The following is a 12,080-nucleotide window of genomic DNA, read 5'->3' as shown; positions in this document are numbered from 1 at the left end:
TCATAACTTGGAACCATTCCGTAACTTTACCGTTTACGATGACAGCACATTTTGTCTGATCATACATATACTTAATGAGGTCAATCAGGTTCTTCTCAACTCCTATTGAAAGAAGGCACTTCCATAAATCATCCCTGCAGATAGTATCGAATGCTGCTTTGAAGTCCACAAAGTTCCAATGGATGTTGATATGTCTCTCTTTGGCCTTCTCCAGCACTTGCCTGACAATGAAAATAGCATCAGTGTTTCCTCTGGAGCTCCGGAATCCACACTGCTCTTCCGATAAATGCTCTTTAATTGTCTCTTGGATCCCACTGAGCACCATCCTGCAGAAAATTTTAGCCATCACCGATAGCAGTGTTATGGCTCGGTAGTTAGCTGGGTCAAGTTTATCCCCCTTTTTGTACACAGGGGTAATAAGGCCTTTGCTCCACTCAACTGGTGTCTTGCCTTGCGTAAAAGCAGTGTTGATGATCTTCAGCAAGATCTGTGCCATTGCTGGACCACCAGCTTTCAGTGTTTCAGCTGCTATGTTATCGAATCCAGTTGCTTTGTTATTCCTTAGAGCCTAGATCGGAGCTTTAACCTCTTTTATGGTAAAATGTGTAGTCTGGTTTTCAGAAGGAGGAGGTTCAGGTATATTGCGAAGTGTGTTGGTGTCTCTCGGGAACTCTGTATTAAGATGGGTGCTGAAATGTTCTTTCCAACAATCCAAAACATCTCCTGGAGCAGTCTTGAGAATCCCCTCTTTGTTCTTGGCTGCTAGTTGTATCTTCTCCTTCTCACCAGCTAGTTTCTTACTTTCTTAAATAGCTCATGGCTGTCATTCGTGCCCGTGCTGCCTCCATCTCCTCTGCTTCTTTCTTGAGAGTCTCCCTCTTCCACCTTTTGACTTCATATTTAATTTTTTTTTGTTAAGGCGCCGATACTTCATAATATTATGATTATTATGATTCGAGAAGGGAAAGGTGGGGGTGAAAAGGCGACTCCAGCTGAAGATGCGCATCTACACGCTTTACTAACCCAACCAGCCTAACCTAACCAACTAAGCCAACGTCGATTATGAATTATCAGTTTACCCAGGGCATGTGAGTTACCACTGGTTATTCTACCCTGGTCGATAATGGTCGGTAATAGGGAATGTGGAATGTGGGACCATTAGAAAACCATATGAATCAACAAGAATATAAACACCAAAAGTGGAATTGAATATGTTATGATTCCACATATTTTGGTGTTAATCTACACCAGTAGGAGTTGTCAAATATTAACACTAAGAGTGGAATTAAATTGTTTAACACCTAGAGTGAAAAATTGTTCTGCAGACAGAAAAGTTAGAAATTGTTACCACTTTATCCAACAGACATCGCAAGATTCTTTGAATTCAGTGTTTAATCATTGGTATTGATTTTAACAAACAAAATCAGGATTAAATTCTACACACTACTGGTGTCGAAAGAAATGGTGTTGGATTTGTTAACACCAAAAATATAATTGAACTTTAACACCAAGTTGAAATAATGGTGTTAAATTTTAACCACAAAGAGGCGGAATCACTTCAACACCAAGAGTGTAATTGAATTTTTTAATTCCAAACCCTGGTGTTAAATAACATCAGCTGATGTGTTCCGATATAGATACCGGGAAAGTGTTAAAATTAACATGTTGAATTTAACTTCCTTGTTTTTGCAGTGTACGTTATAACGCATTTACATGATACAAATCAAATGTGCACTATCTTCGAGACTCCGGTAACAACGAGAGATCCTCTTCGGTATACAAGGAGTCATAGTTTCATCCGGAGCCTCTCAGTGAATGGAATGATTATGCACCTTTACCTGCATTACATATAAATATTGCTGTATGAAACACATTTTGTAGAATAATACAGCCTACCAAGTTTCAACATATTAAAACATTCAGATGTAAACTTTAAAAATATAAACACGATAACAATGAAGAGGACCACGAATATAAATAGATCATTTGTTAAAGTTTAGAAGAATTCAAGATTATGATTTTATGCAAGAAATGTGTGGTCAATAAGCAAGTTGATTTAATTCCCTATCGTTTGTATTTTTGTGAGCGTTGTCTAATGTTTCCTAAAAAAACGTGTATATTGTCAATTTCATTATATCTTTTACAGGTCAGCAAGTGAACAGTCCTAATGCAGGTAACTTCCAATGTATTTTTAGATAATAATTTGTTACAAGCCAAACGATTCAGCATTATAACTATGTACCACTGACACCAGACCAACAGCAGACCAATGAAACCGAAACCGCGGCAGATATACAATTTTCCTTTCATTATTTTTTTTTCTTCGAGTCTTACGCATCTTTTAAACTTAATTTTTTTCGAAAATCGGACGTATAGTTACAAAGTCAAGTGACCTTTTGTCTTTGCATGTCAGCACGAAAATCGCTCATTTTTGTGATTTGTGTACAAAACATATGGAAATGTCTTTTTTCCTAAAAAGAGATAAAACATTGGTTATTTTGTCTTGTTTAAAGTTTAGGTGTTTATTTTGGGGTTGAAATAGTTGAATTGTAGTTATAATTGAAATAAAACAACAAAAACAATAAAATACATAAGTTAAAAAACAATTAAATACATAAGAAATTATGAAAACAAGAGATAACATAAGGAATACACTGGCTCTTTCAATTGTTTGTGTTGTATTATTATTCCAATTATTCTAACAAACATATTTTCAAAAAGGATGCTTAAATATGAATTATGCATGATTTATGGGCAAAAATGTGAATTGTATTACCTTATTTGCAAAAATATGCAAAAGAGTGAATTTTTCAAAAAATTGAAATTATCATAGTATATAATACACTTCACTTCGCGGCGATCGGCAGTGAAACGGCCGAGATCTTAGGGGGGGGGGGGGAGGGGGGTAAAAAAAAAAACGGTCTGAAATACCCCAGTTAAAATAGGGTTAACTGTGTTTCTAGCAGTTTCCACAGTTCTTGCGGTTTGTCTTGGTCGGCCTCTGATAGCCCCGACGCATTGTTTCGGCGCAAACCTTCATTGCCAACAGCGATTTTGATTTTCATAGCCTTTTTTTTATCATTTACATCTTGGTCTGCTAACACAAGCTCCAATCTTTGCTTGAATAGTTTGAACTATTCGGGTAGGTCTGCAGCCTCCCAGTTCATCTCTGGATACTTGGTACTCATTGTGTATGTTCACGTGTGCGTATTGGTTACGACAGATTATACGAATGAGTGTATATCTTTGTGTTGTTAATCATCATGTGAACAGCTTCTAACCGGCTGGTGTTGATACAGTTCGTACACGTATATCTGTGTACGCTCTCACACCCGTGTGAGTGTCAGTAGGGGTCTCATGCAATGAAAATGTTTACTCTCACTCAATGTCCGACAGTGACAATCCTCACAAACCAGATATATATTAATATTATCTGAAAACAAGTTTATTGTTCACACCTTTGATTTAGTTAATTTTAGTTTCAAACTTTAGTTTAGTTATTATGCAGACCCCTGTGTGAGTGATTTAGCACAGTTATAACTGTAAAATCACGTGATTTTTACCTTTTTGGGGGGTTGGCCCCCCCCCCCCCCCTAGCGCTCAAGGGGAGGGGGGGGGGTGCAAATTGAAATTTTTTTGAGGATCAAAAAACAAAAAAATGTGCTCACTACCCCCCCCCCCCCCCCCCCCCCCCCCCCCCCCCCCCCCCCCCCCCCCTCCCCCCCCCTCCCCCCTCCCCCCCCCTCCCCCCTCCCCCCTCCCCCCTCCCCCCCCCCACTGAGCGACTTTTCGGCCGGCGCGTTTTTCAAATTTGCGGGAGCAAAAAAAAAAAAAAAAAAAAAAAAATATTGTGCTCTGTACCCCCCCCCCCCCCCAGCCCCCCCCCCCCCCCCCCCCCCACTGAGCGACTTTTCGGCCGGCGCGATTTTCATAATTTTCGGGAGCAAAACAAAAAAAAAGTTGGGCCCCCTCCCCTAAGAAATCCTGGATCCGCGCCTGTGTGTGATAGAGTTTACAACGTTGCGAAAATCGTCTTCTAAATTATACTTCCCAACTGTCGTGAACTGGATCAAGACGTGCTTTTAACAATCACAAACGATTTCAAGGATCCCACAGCTGCCACCATGATGAGTTTGGGGGTTTTAGAATTGGGTAGATAGCTCAGAATAAATAGATCTAGAGTCGGCAGTCTGAATTGTTATGGTAGACATGTTGTTTATTGAGCTACGACGAATACCGGATATTCGGATATCGCATATCGTTACATTATCCACCCGTCGGTTTTGTGATCTACGTATATCTAATGACATCCTGAGGGCAGTCGACAAAAAGAAAGCAGTTATGGTAATTCCTTTGGACTTATCTGCCGCATTTGATACGATTGATCATAAAGTCCTTCTCCAGAGGCTGCAACGGGACTTCAAGGTCGATGACACTGCACTAAAATGGCTCAGGTCATATCTTCACTGCAGACGACAGGCTGTGAACATCAATGGAACTGTGTTGGATGAAGCTTCCTTGACCTACGGCATTCCGCAGGGGTCTGTCCTCTGACCGATACTCTTCACCTTGTACACTTCCCCTCTTGGGAACGTAGCCCGTCAACATGGTCTACAAGTCCACTTCTACGCAGATGACACTCAACTGTATGCGATATTTGATCCAAGAGTGGCAACTGATGAAAAAAGCCATAACTACAAGGAAGACCTCGTGCCTTGCTGATATTCGTCGATGGATGGTAAATAATTTCATGAAACTCAATGATTACAAGTATGAATACCTTATAATTTCTTCACCCAAAATGAGGAACAAGATCAACTCCTTGGACTCCAAGTTGGCAATGTGTCTGTCTCTCCTACGGAAAGCGCCCGTAACCTTGGGTTCTACTTCGATCAGTCCATGAAAATGGACAGGCACATTTCACAGGTATATCAGACTGCTTACTTCCAGCTTCGTAATATTGCAGCCATTAGACCATACGAGGAAGGCAGCAGAAAGCCTTATTCATTCACTTATTTAGTCTAGACTTGATTTCTGTAACTGTCTTCTAGCTGGCCTCCCTTCTGCAACCTTGAACAGACTTCAAGCAGTACAGAATACAGCAGCACGTTTGCTTACTGGGCTGAGGAAACATGATCACATCTCTCCTGTTCTGGCTGAGCTACATTGGCTTCCTGTCAAGAGCAGAATTGAATTCAAGGTCCTGCTGCTCACATTTAAGGCAATTCATGGTCAGACCCCAGGATATGTGTCATCTTTAATCGAGCGGCGTCATCTTCGCCCTGGACTTCGCTCATCTGGCCTTACTCTCCAAATGCCCATTACTCATCTTAAGGGATATGGAGACCGAGCATTTTCCTCTTTTGCTCCTCGCCTGTGGTATTCACTCCCATCATCTATTCGCAAAATTGACAACCTTGACCTTTTCAAAGCTTCACTCAAATCTCACATCTTCCTTCAGACATTAAATGCTAATTTTATAGGAGGAGCTCGCGCCTTTGAATTTCTTTGAAACAGATATATGGCGCCATACAAATGCTGTGAATCATCATCATCATAACATTTGCATTATTGATTTACCCATTGTCTTTCTAAAATTTGAAACCTGAACTTCGGGTTGCAGGAGAACCACATTACGACAAAAAACCTATTATTGTTTGTTGTATGAATGAAGCATATGATTGCTCATCATCTTCGTGGTCGTATTCTTTGTTTCTTCCTACATCATCATCAACTTCTTCTTATTCTACTTATTCTGCTTCTGTTTAGTCTTCTCCTCTTTCTCCTTCTTTCTTTCAGCCGTCTCCTTCTTTTTCTTCTTCCCTTTTTGTTGTATTTACTTGTGGTAGTTGTTCAAGTTCTTTTTTTTTCTTCTTCCTCTTCTTCTTGTGCTTCATCAACTTCTTTTATTTCTTCAAGTATTTTTCAACGGGCTATTTAACCAATCATGGAGATGATAATAAATGCTATAACAATTCTATAAATTAATTAGATATGTACGGGTTCCTGTTCAATAATAAGTGTGTACCACTACTGTGATCTAATATGATGGCGTTCTTGCTTCGTGAAAGGGTCATCGGTATACTGCACTATTAAAGTACAAGCATAATACTTTAACTTTTGCGCCGTCTCGAACCGAGATCCCTAGTCACAGAAAGACAAAGGCCCGAATTCACAAAGGAGGTTTGTCGACAAACCTTGGTTTTCGTACGTCATATGACGCGTTTTTACGCGTATATTACAAACCTGGTTTGTAAAGAACAAAAGGAGGTTTGGCGAAACAAAAGAAGGTTTGTCGACAAACCTTGGTTTGTCGACAAACCCCCTTTGTGAATTCGGGCCATTATGTTTGTTGATGTATACTTTTGCTGTGCGTGCATTCTTAACGGAAACTCAATGACTTCAGAGATTAACATCAAATCTCTTTATCTTACCTTTTCATGCTACAGCAACTTCGAAGGGGGTAACTCTTAATCCGTTGACGACGTATCGTCACAATCCTCTAAACCGGCCTCACGACGTGATACTGCATGACGGCAATTATGTTATCACCGACACATACGGCGGACGCATCGTGGCCCTCCCCACTACAGGCGGCGTGTGTTCAGTGCTTTATGAGGCGGAGAGGTCTGGGTTGCCATTTCGACCATTCGGTATTGTTGCTTTACCAGATACGGAGAATAGCTTTTTGATCACCGACCTACACCATAAAAAAAAGAGAGAGGGACGTGTTTTTAAACTCAAAGATAACGAGCTGACCCCATTTTCCTCTACCTTTTTAAATTTCCACATTCCTACTGGCATAACCTTGAACAGAAAGAGAGATAGGGTTTACATTGCAGATAGTTTTGATCAATGCATTCACGAGTTTGATTTGAATGGTACCTATGTCGGCCAGAGAGGCCTCGAAAATCTTATTCACCCATGGTTTATTGCTTGCAATTCAAAAGACGAAATCTACGTAACAGATGAAGAAGGAATAAAAGTATTTGACGGAAAGTGGAACTACCTGGATACCGTCACAATCAATACATTAAGAAAGACATGGTGTTACCGCGGTATTGCGATAGACGCGTATGATAACATATTTATCACTGCTCGCTCACGAGATTCCTTCCTATTGATTACGAAAGAGACGGTTGCAGCAATAGATGCAAACCACAAGTTAGTAAAAGAATACACTGGTGGCATTTTCTATCATAATTACCTACGGGGTGTTTGTATCGATCGTAAGAGGAATCGAGTCGTAGTTGTCAATGGCGAGAAGCATTCAATCGCAACCTATTCCCTTTATTAAACGGCATTTGATTACAATGGTTAAGATATATGAGAAAAAAAACTGCTAAGCCTCTCTTTCCGTATGTTCCCTTTCTTGAAACTGGCATAAGTCTAAATTACTTAAATCATTGGAATTCTAATTTGGGAGACGACTGTGCAGGCTAGTTATTGAGCAGAATCTTACTTTTTTAAAGTGGAAATTTAAAAAAAAAATCTCAAATATGTCTACTAAGGCGTCTTGGATTATTTCTCATGTGCGAGAAGCTGCGGCTTTTTAACCTAAGAGCGCATGCATGAAAGCTGTATTGTGGTAATCCCGGATGCGCGAATTGCCCACGAAAAGCCGCATTGTGTGTGTCCGAAGACCGTGCCTTTTTTTTAAAGCCAGTAAAACCGCGATCAATTTTCAACCCATTGAAAGATTCGTCATACTTGCTTAGCTCCCTCTGCGGCTAAACTAAGTTATTTTAGCTCAGCTTGAGTTCGTGTCTAATTAGCACTGTACTCTGTGGCCCGAATTCACAAAGGAGGTTTGTCGACAAACCTTAATTTTCGTACGTCATATGACGCGTTTTTTACGCGTTTTTTGACAAACCTGGTTTGTAAAAAAACAAAAGGAGGTTTGGCGAAACAAAGGAGGTTTGTCGACAAACCTCCTTTGTGAATTCGGGCCTGTATGTTTGGAATGGATCATATGTACAATCAAAACACCGTTTAAAAGGGTTGTTTACAAGTAATAAGACCTGTTTAAAAATCAACAAGCTGTTTTATTGTAATGAACTGTTAGCATTTTAAACAACGTTTTATATGTGTATATAATTATAACCGAATGAATTTTTAAAAAGTAGATTTTTTTCGGGGAGGTAACTGGGAGATGTCAATCTAGACACACGGGTTATGGGAGCCCCATTCAAATCTAATTCTTCAGCAATTAATTGAAATAAAGACTAGTGGGTGGTATTCTCGAAAGCGGCCTAAGTTAAATCAGTGGCCTAAACCTGGTTTAAACCATGGACTATCTTTTTTGCTATTCTCGAAGGTGGCCTAAAGATAAGCCAGGCTTAAATACGTCATAGTTCGGCCTAACTTTAGGCCGCTCAGAGGGCAGGTTTAAATACGTCATAGTTCGGCCTAACTTCACGTGACGTCACTTTTTAGTTAAATCGACTGTCCGCGGAGAGTGAACGGTAAGTTTTGCATTTGAATTTCTATATTTGATAACAATTTACACTCTTTTGTATGGATAAGCGCTCATGAAAGTTACACCAGCTAATAAAGTATTTGTGTTACTTTCATGTTGCTGTACTGGTGATAATCTAAAATGCTTTTAACTGAATAAATTTGGGGGAAACTTGGTAAATGTTCACAGTGTTCGCAGAGCAGTCCCATACGTGCAAATAATTGTCGGTTAACATTTTCATTTCTTGAGATTGAGCAATTTCTTACCGGGTAATTTTTTTCTTGGCACTATTGTACTTTCGTACGCTTATACCACCTTAACATCACCTTAAAAATACCATTGCTAGACGTAGAAACTACTTTTATAGTGGATTTTCGAGACGCTGTTGCCTAAAAGTGGACTAGCACTAGGCCTAAATCTAGATCTAGCTGTCTCTTTCGTTCGTTAGCCTCTGATTTGGTCGGCTCCCCTCTTTCAGGAGCCGACCCTACCCAAATCAGAGGCTAACGAACGAAAGAGACAGAAATTTCGGTCTGGTATCACCTCTGCCTGAGCTGCAGTGCTAGTTGTGGCTGTTGGTGCGATCATTTTCTACAGGATGATGATGATTTTCATAACCACCCCCAAGAAAACATTTTAAAAAAAATGTGAGGCCTACTAGACCTAGACCTCTAGCCGGCTCTAGACTAGATCTTAATTTCATCAATAAGAGTCTAGTCTAGACAGGTGTAATACAAATTGAAAGGAAATGGACAGAAGCTTCCTTTTTTTGACATAGGTCTACATTTGCTGATAATGTTACAGTAGTTTAGGCTTATAATACTTGTTAGTGAACTAGACGTCTACAGAGAAATTGTAATTTCTTATTAAATATCAACATATTTTTTCATCTTGATTTTCTGCTATTTCAGGTTCTTTTCAATTGATGCATGGGGATGGAGAAAAAAAGGCCTCTCCCAAGCTATAATGTCCCGCCTTGTGAAGTCCATCTCAATAGCCATTGCCAGGAGATGGGAGCAATACATCACAATTCCTTCAGCAAGAGAGGCAGTCCTGCAGAGTGCAGACCCAACATGAATTGTATAATTACTGCCATTTCCCTGGCGTTAATATGGTCGGTGCTATTGATTGCACCCACATAGGCATCTCCAAGCCAGTTGGCCCAACACCAGTTATTTCCTGAACAGGAAAAAATAGATACTCCATTTTTTTTGGAAACTCTGCTGGTGAGTAAAGCTGTAATTACGCCTAAATTTTGTAAACTAAATCATGTTTATACAATTTGTATTAAAAAGATCTGCTGAATTTATGAATCTGCAGATGTGTCTACAGGTACATTATGAAGTGATTTAAAATTGTTTTGTCTGATAAATGTAGGTGCAACCTACACTCAAACTTTTATTCATTTTACATGAGCACGAGCTAATATTTCAGCTCGATTGCCATGGCTACCAGTCATTCCTGACAGTGACAGCTTGGCCTAGACTTTTGGGCGGAACTATCTGAAAATAAGACACAAATAATCAACAGTTGATTAACTACTTTCAAATTTGGGTCAGAAGAAAATTCAAACCTACCACTAACAATTCTGGAACAAATAAGACTTAGAGACCTACAGACTACAGTACAGTGCAGTAAATTTTACTTTTACTTTTTCCCCTTTCACGAAGCTCATTTTGGGAGATAACATAAACAAAGACAATCTTTGGTCTAATGTTAGATTGAACTGAAATGGAAAAGTTGGGCTCTAACGATTAGGGCCTTGTAAAATCTCCATTCCAGGCTGCGTTTACATCTAGGTTAGGCCAACTGTCGGCTCGTTATCTAAGTAAGATGTAGATTTGATTTCAGGAAAGGGACTAACTTCGCTATAGACTTTAACTACTTAGGGCTTTCTTAGGCCATGACATGGCAAGTACAACTTGGTGCAAGCACATTTATGAGATAGTACTGCAAGAATGTGAATGTTTGTTCTTGACTTTAAAAGAGATACCGGTAGTCATTCTGTAAATCAATGATTACTAGTAACTGGGTGGGGAGGGGGTGCCTAGTCACTGCCTACATGAAAGGCGCCTTAATTTTTTTTTTAAAGTTAGAATATTATTGACACTATAACTAAGACCAGTTATCAATGAAGTAGATCTTTGATATTTTAATGAGGTCTAAACCTTTTTATTTTTGTTTCAGGATGATGTTTTTCTTCAGTAAAATAAATGAAGGCAAATCCCTGATAACTGAGACAAATTCAGAGAGAGGAAGGAGAACTACTGAGCTGCTCAATTTCTGACAGGTAGGCTGTACGAATAAGTTGTTGTTTGTATGCCCAGGTACTTCAAGGATGGCATTTGTTCATTCACATTTTTCCATCAATACTTTCATGTAATTGATTAATATGCACTCCACTTTTACCACAATGTACATGCAAGACCTTTTTAATGTTTAACAGAAATAGGTTTCAATGTGCTTCCTTTCATTCTTTTCTCTTTTCATTCAACAGACATACTTGCAAGGACTATGAAGTTCTACTAAGCCTCTTCAATGAACCAGACTCCATCTGCTGTAACTGTGACTGCATGGGGATCAAAACCTGTGTATTATAATCCTCATAACATGAAGCTATGGTAACAAACAAGCAACCATTGATAAAAAGCCTGATATGTCCTTGTTGCGTGTGTGAACCACAAAGCAACCATCACTCATAAGGATGTTTTTATGTACATCAGATGTTCATTGTTTCACTGGAAAAATTGTGATTTTGAATCATTAAGAAATCATGTTTTATAATGCGTTTTATAATATAGTGCAAGTCATGATTTAACAGATTCCCTGCAAAAGAAACACGGGTTAAAAAGTAGACTAAGCTTTGTTTTAAAAAAATGGGAGAAATTAGTGTAACAAATACATAACATTTAATTCTAATAGTTTCAAGTAGCAGATTATGAGGCTATTGGAGCTTAATATTTGACCTTCAATTTTATAATCGTATTCATCGTGAATTACAATCTTTTCTGTTTTAAGAAAAATAAATAAATTGAACATAATTGTTGATATGTTATATACAATATTCCTTTCATATCTTTTGATTTTAAGTGTGCATACTGTTGGGTTCATTGAATTATACATGGAAAAAGTCTTGAAATAGAACAGTGAGAGAACAGAGAGCGAGCGAGAGAGAGAGAGAGATAGAGTAAAAGAGAAAGGGAACCAAATGAGAAAGAACAATTTAATGGTGAGAGAAATAAACAATGATGTGAGATAGTGTGTGTGTGAGAGAGAGAGAGAGAGAGATGGAGATAGGAAGAAAGAGTTGGGAGGGGGTACAGTGCCCCCTTTTTCAAATGCCCCTTTTTATATAGGAAAGTTCCCTTTTAACTTTGTAAGAAGTGCCCCTTTTTCCATAGGTAAAGCGCCCCTTCCCCTTTTCACCTCTGTTAAGTGCTCCTTTAATTTTGACACGGGCCCCTTTTCCTTTGACAAGTTTCCATTTCCTTTGCAATAAGTGCCCCTTTTCACTTTTGAGAAGTGCCCCTTCACCTCTGATAATTGCCCTATTTAAATCTGAGAGGTGCCCCTATTAACAAAATTATCGGTGCCCCTTTTCTTTCAACAAATGCACATTTCC

The sequence above is a fragment of the Strongylocentrotus purpuratus genome, unplaced genomic scaffold (genome assembly GCF_000002235.5).
Source record: "Strongylocentrotus purpuratus isolate Spur 01 unplaced genomic scaffold, Spur_5.0 spur5_scaffold_20, whole genome shotgun sequence".
Lineage (NCBI taxonomy): Eukaryota > Metazoa > Echinodermata > Echinoidea > Camarodonta > Strongylocentrotidae > Strongylocentrotus > Strongylocentrotus purpuratus.
Note: the sequence above shows the minus strand (reverse complement) of the source record.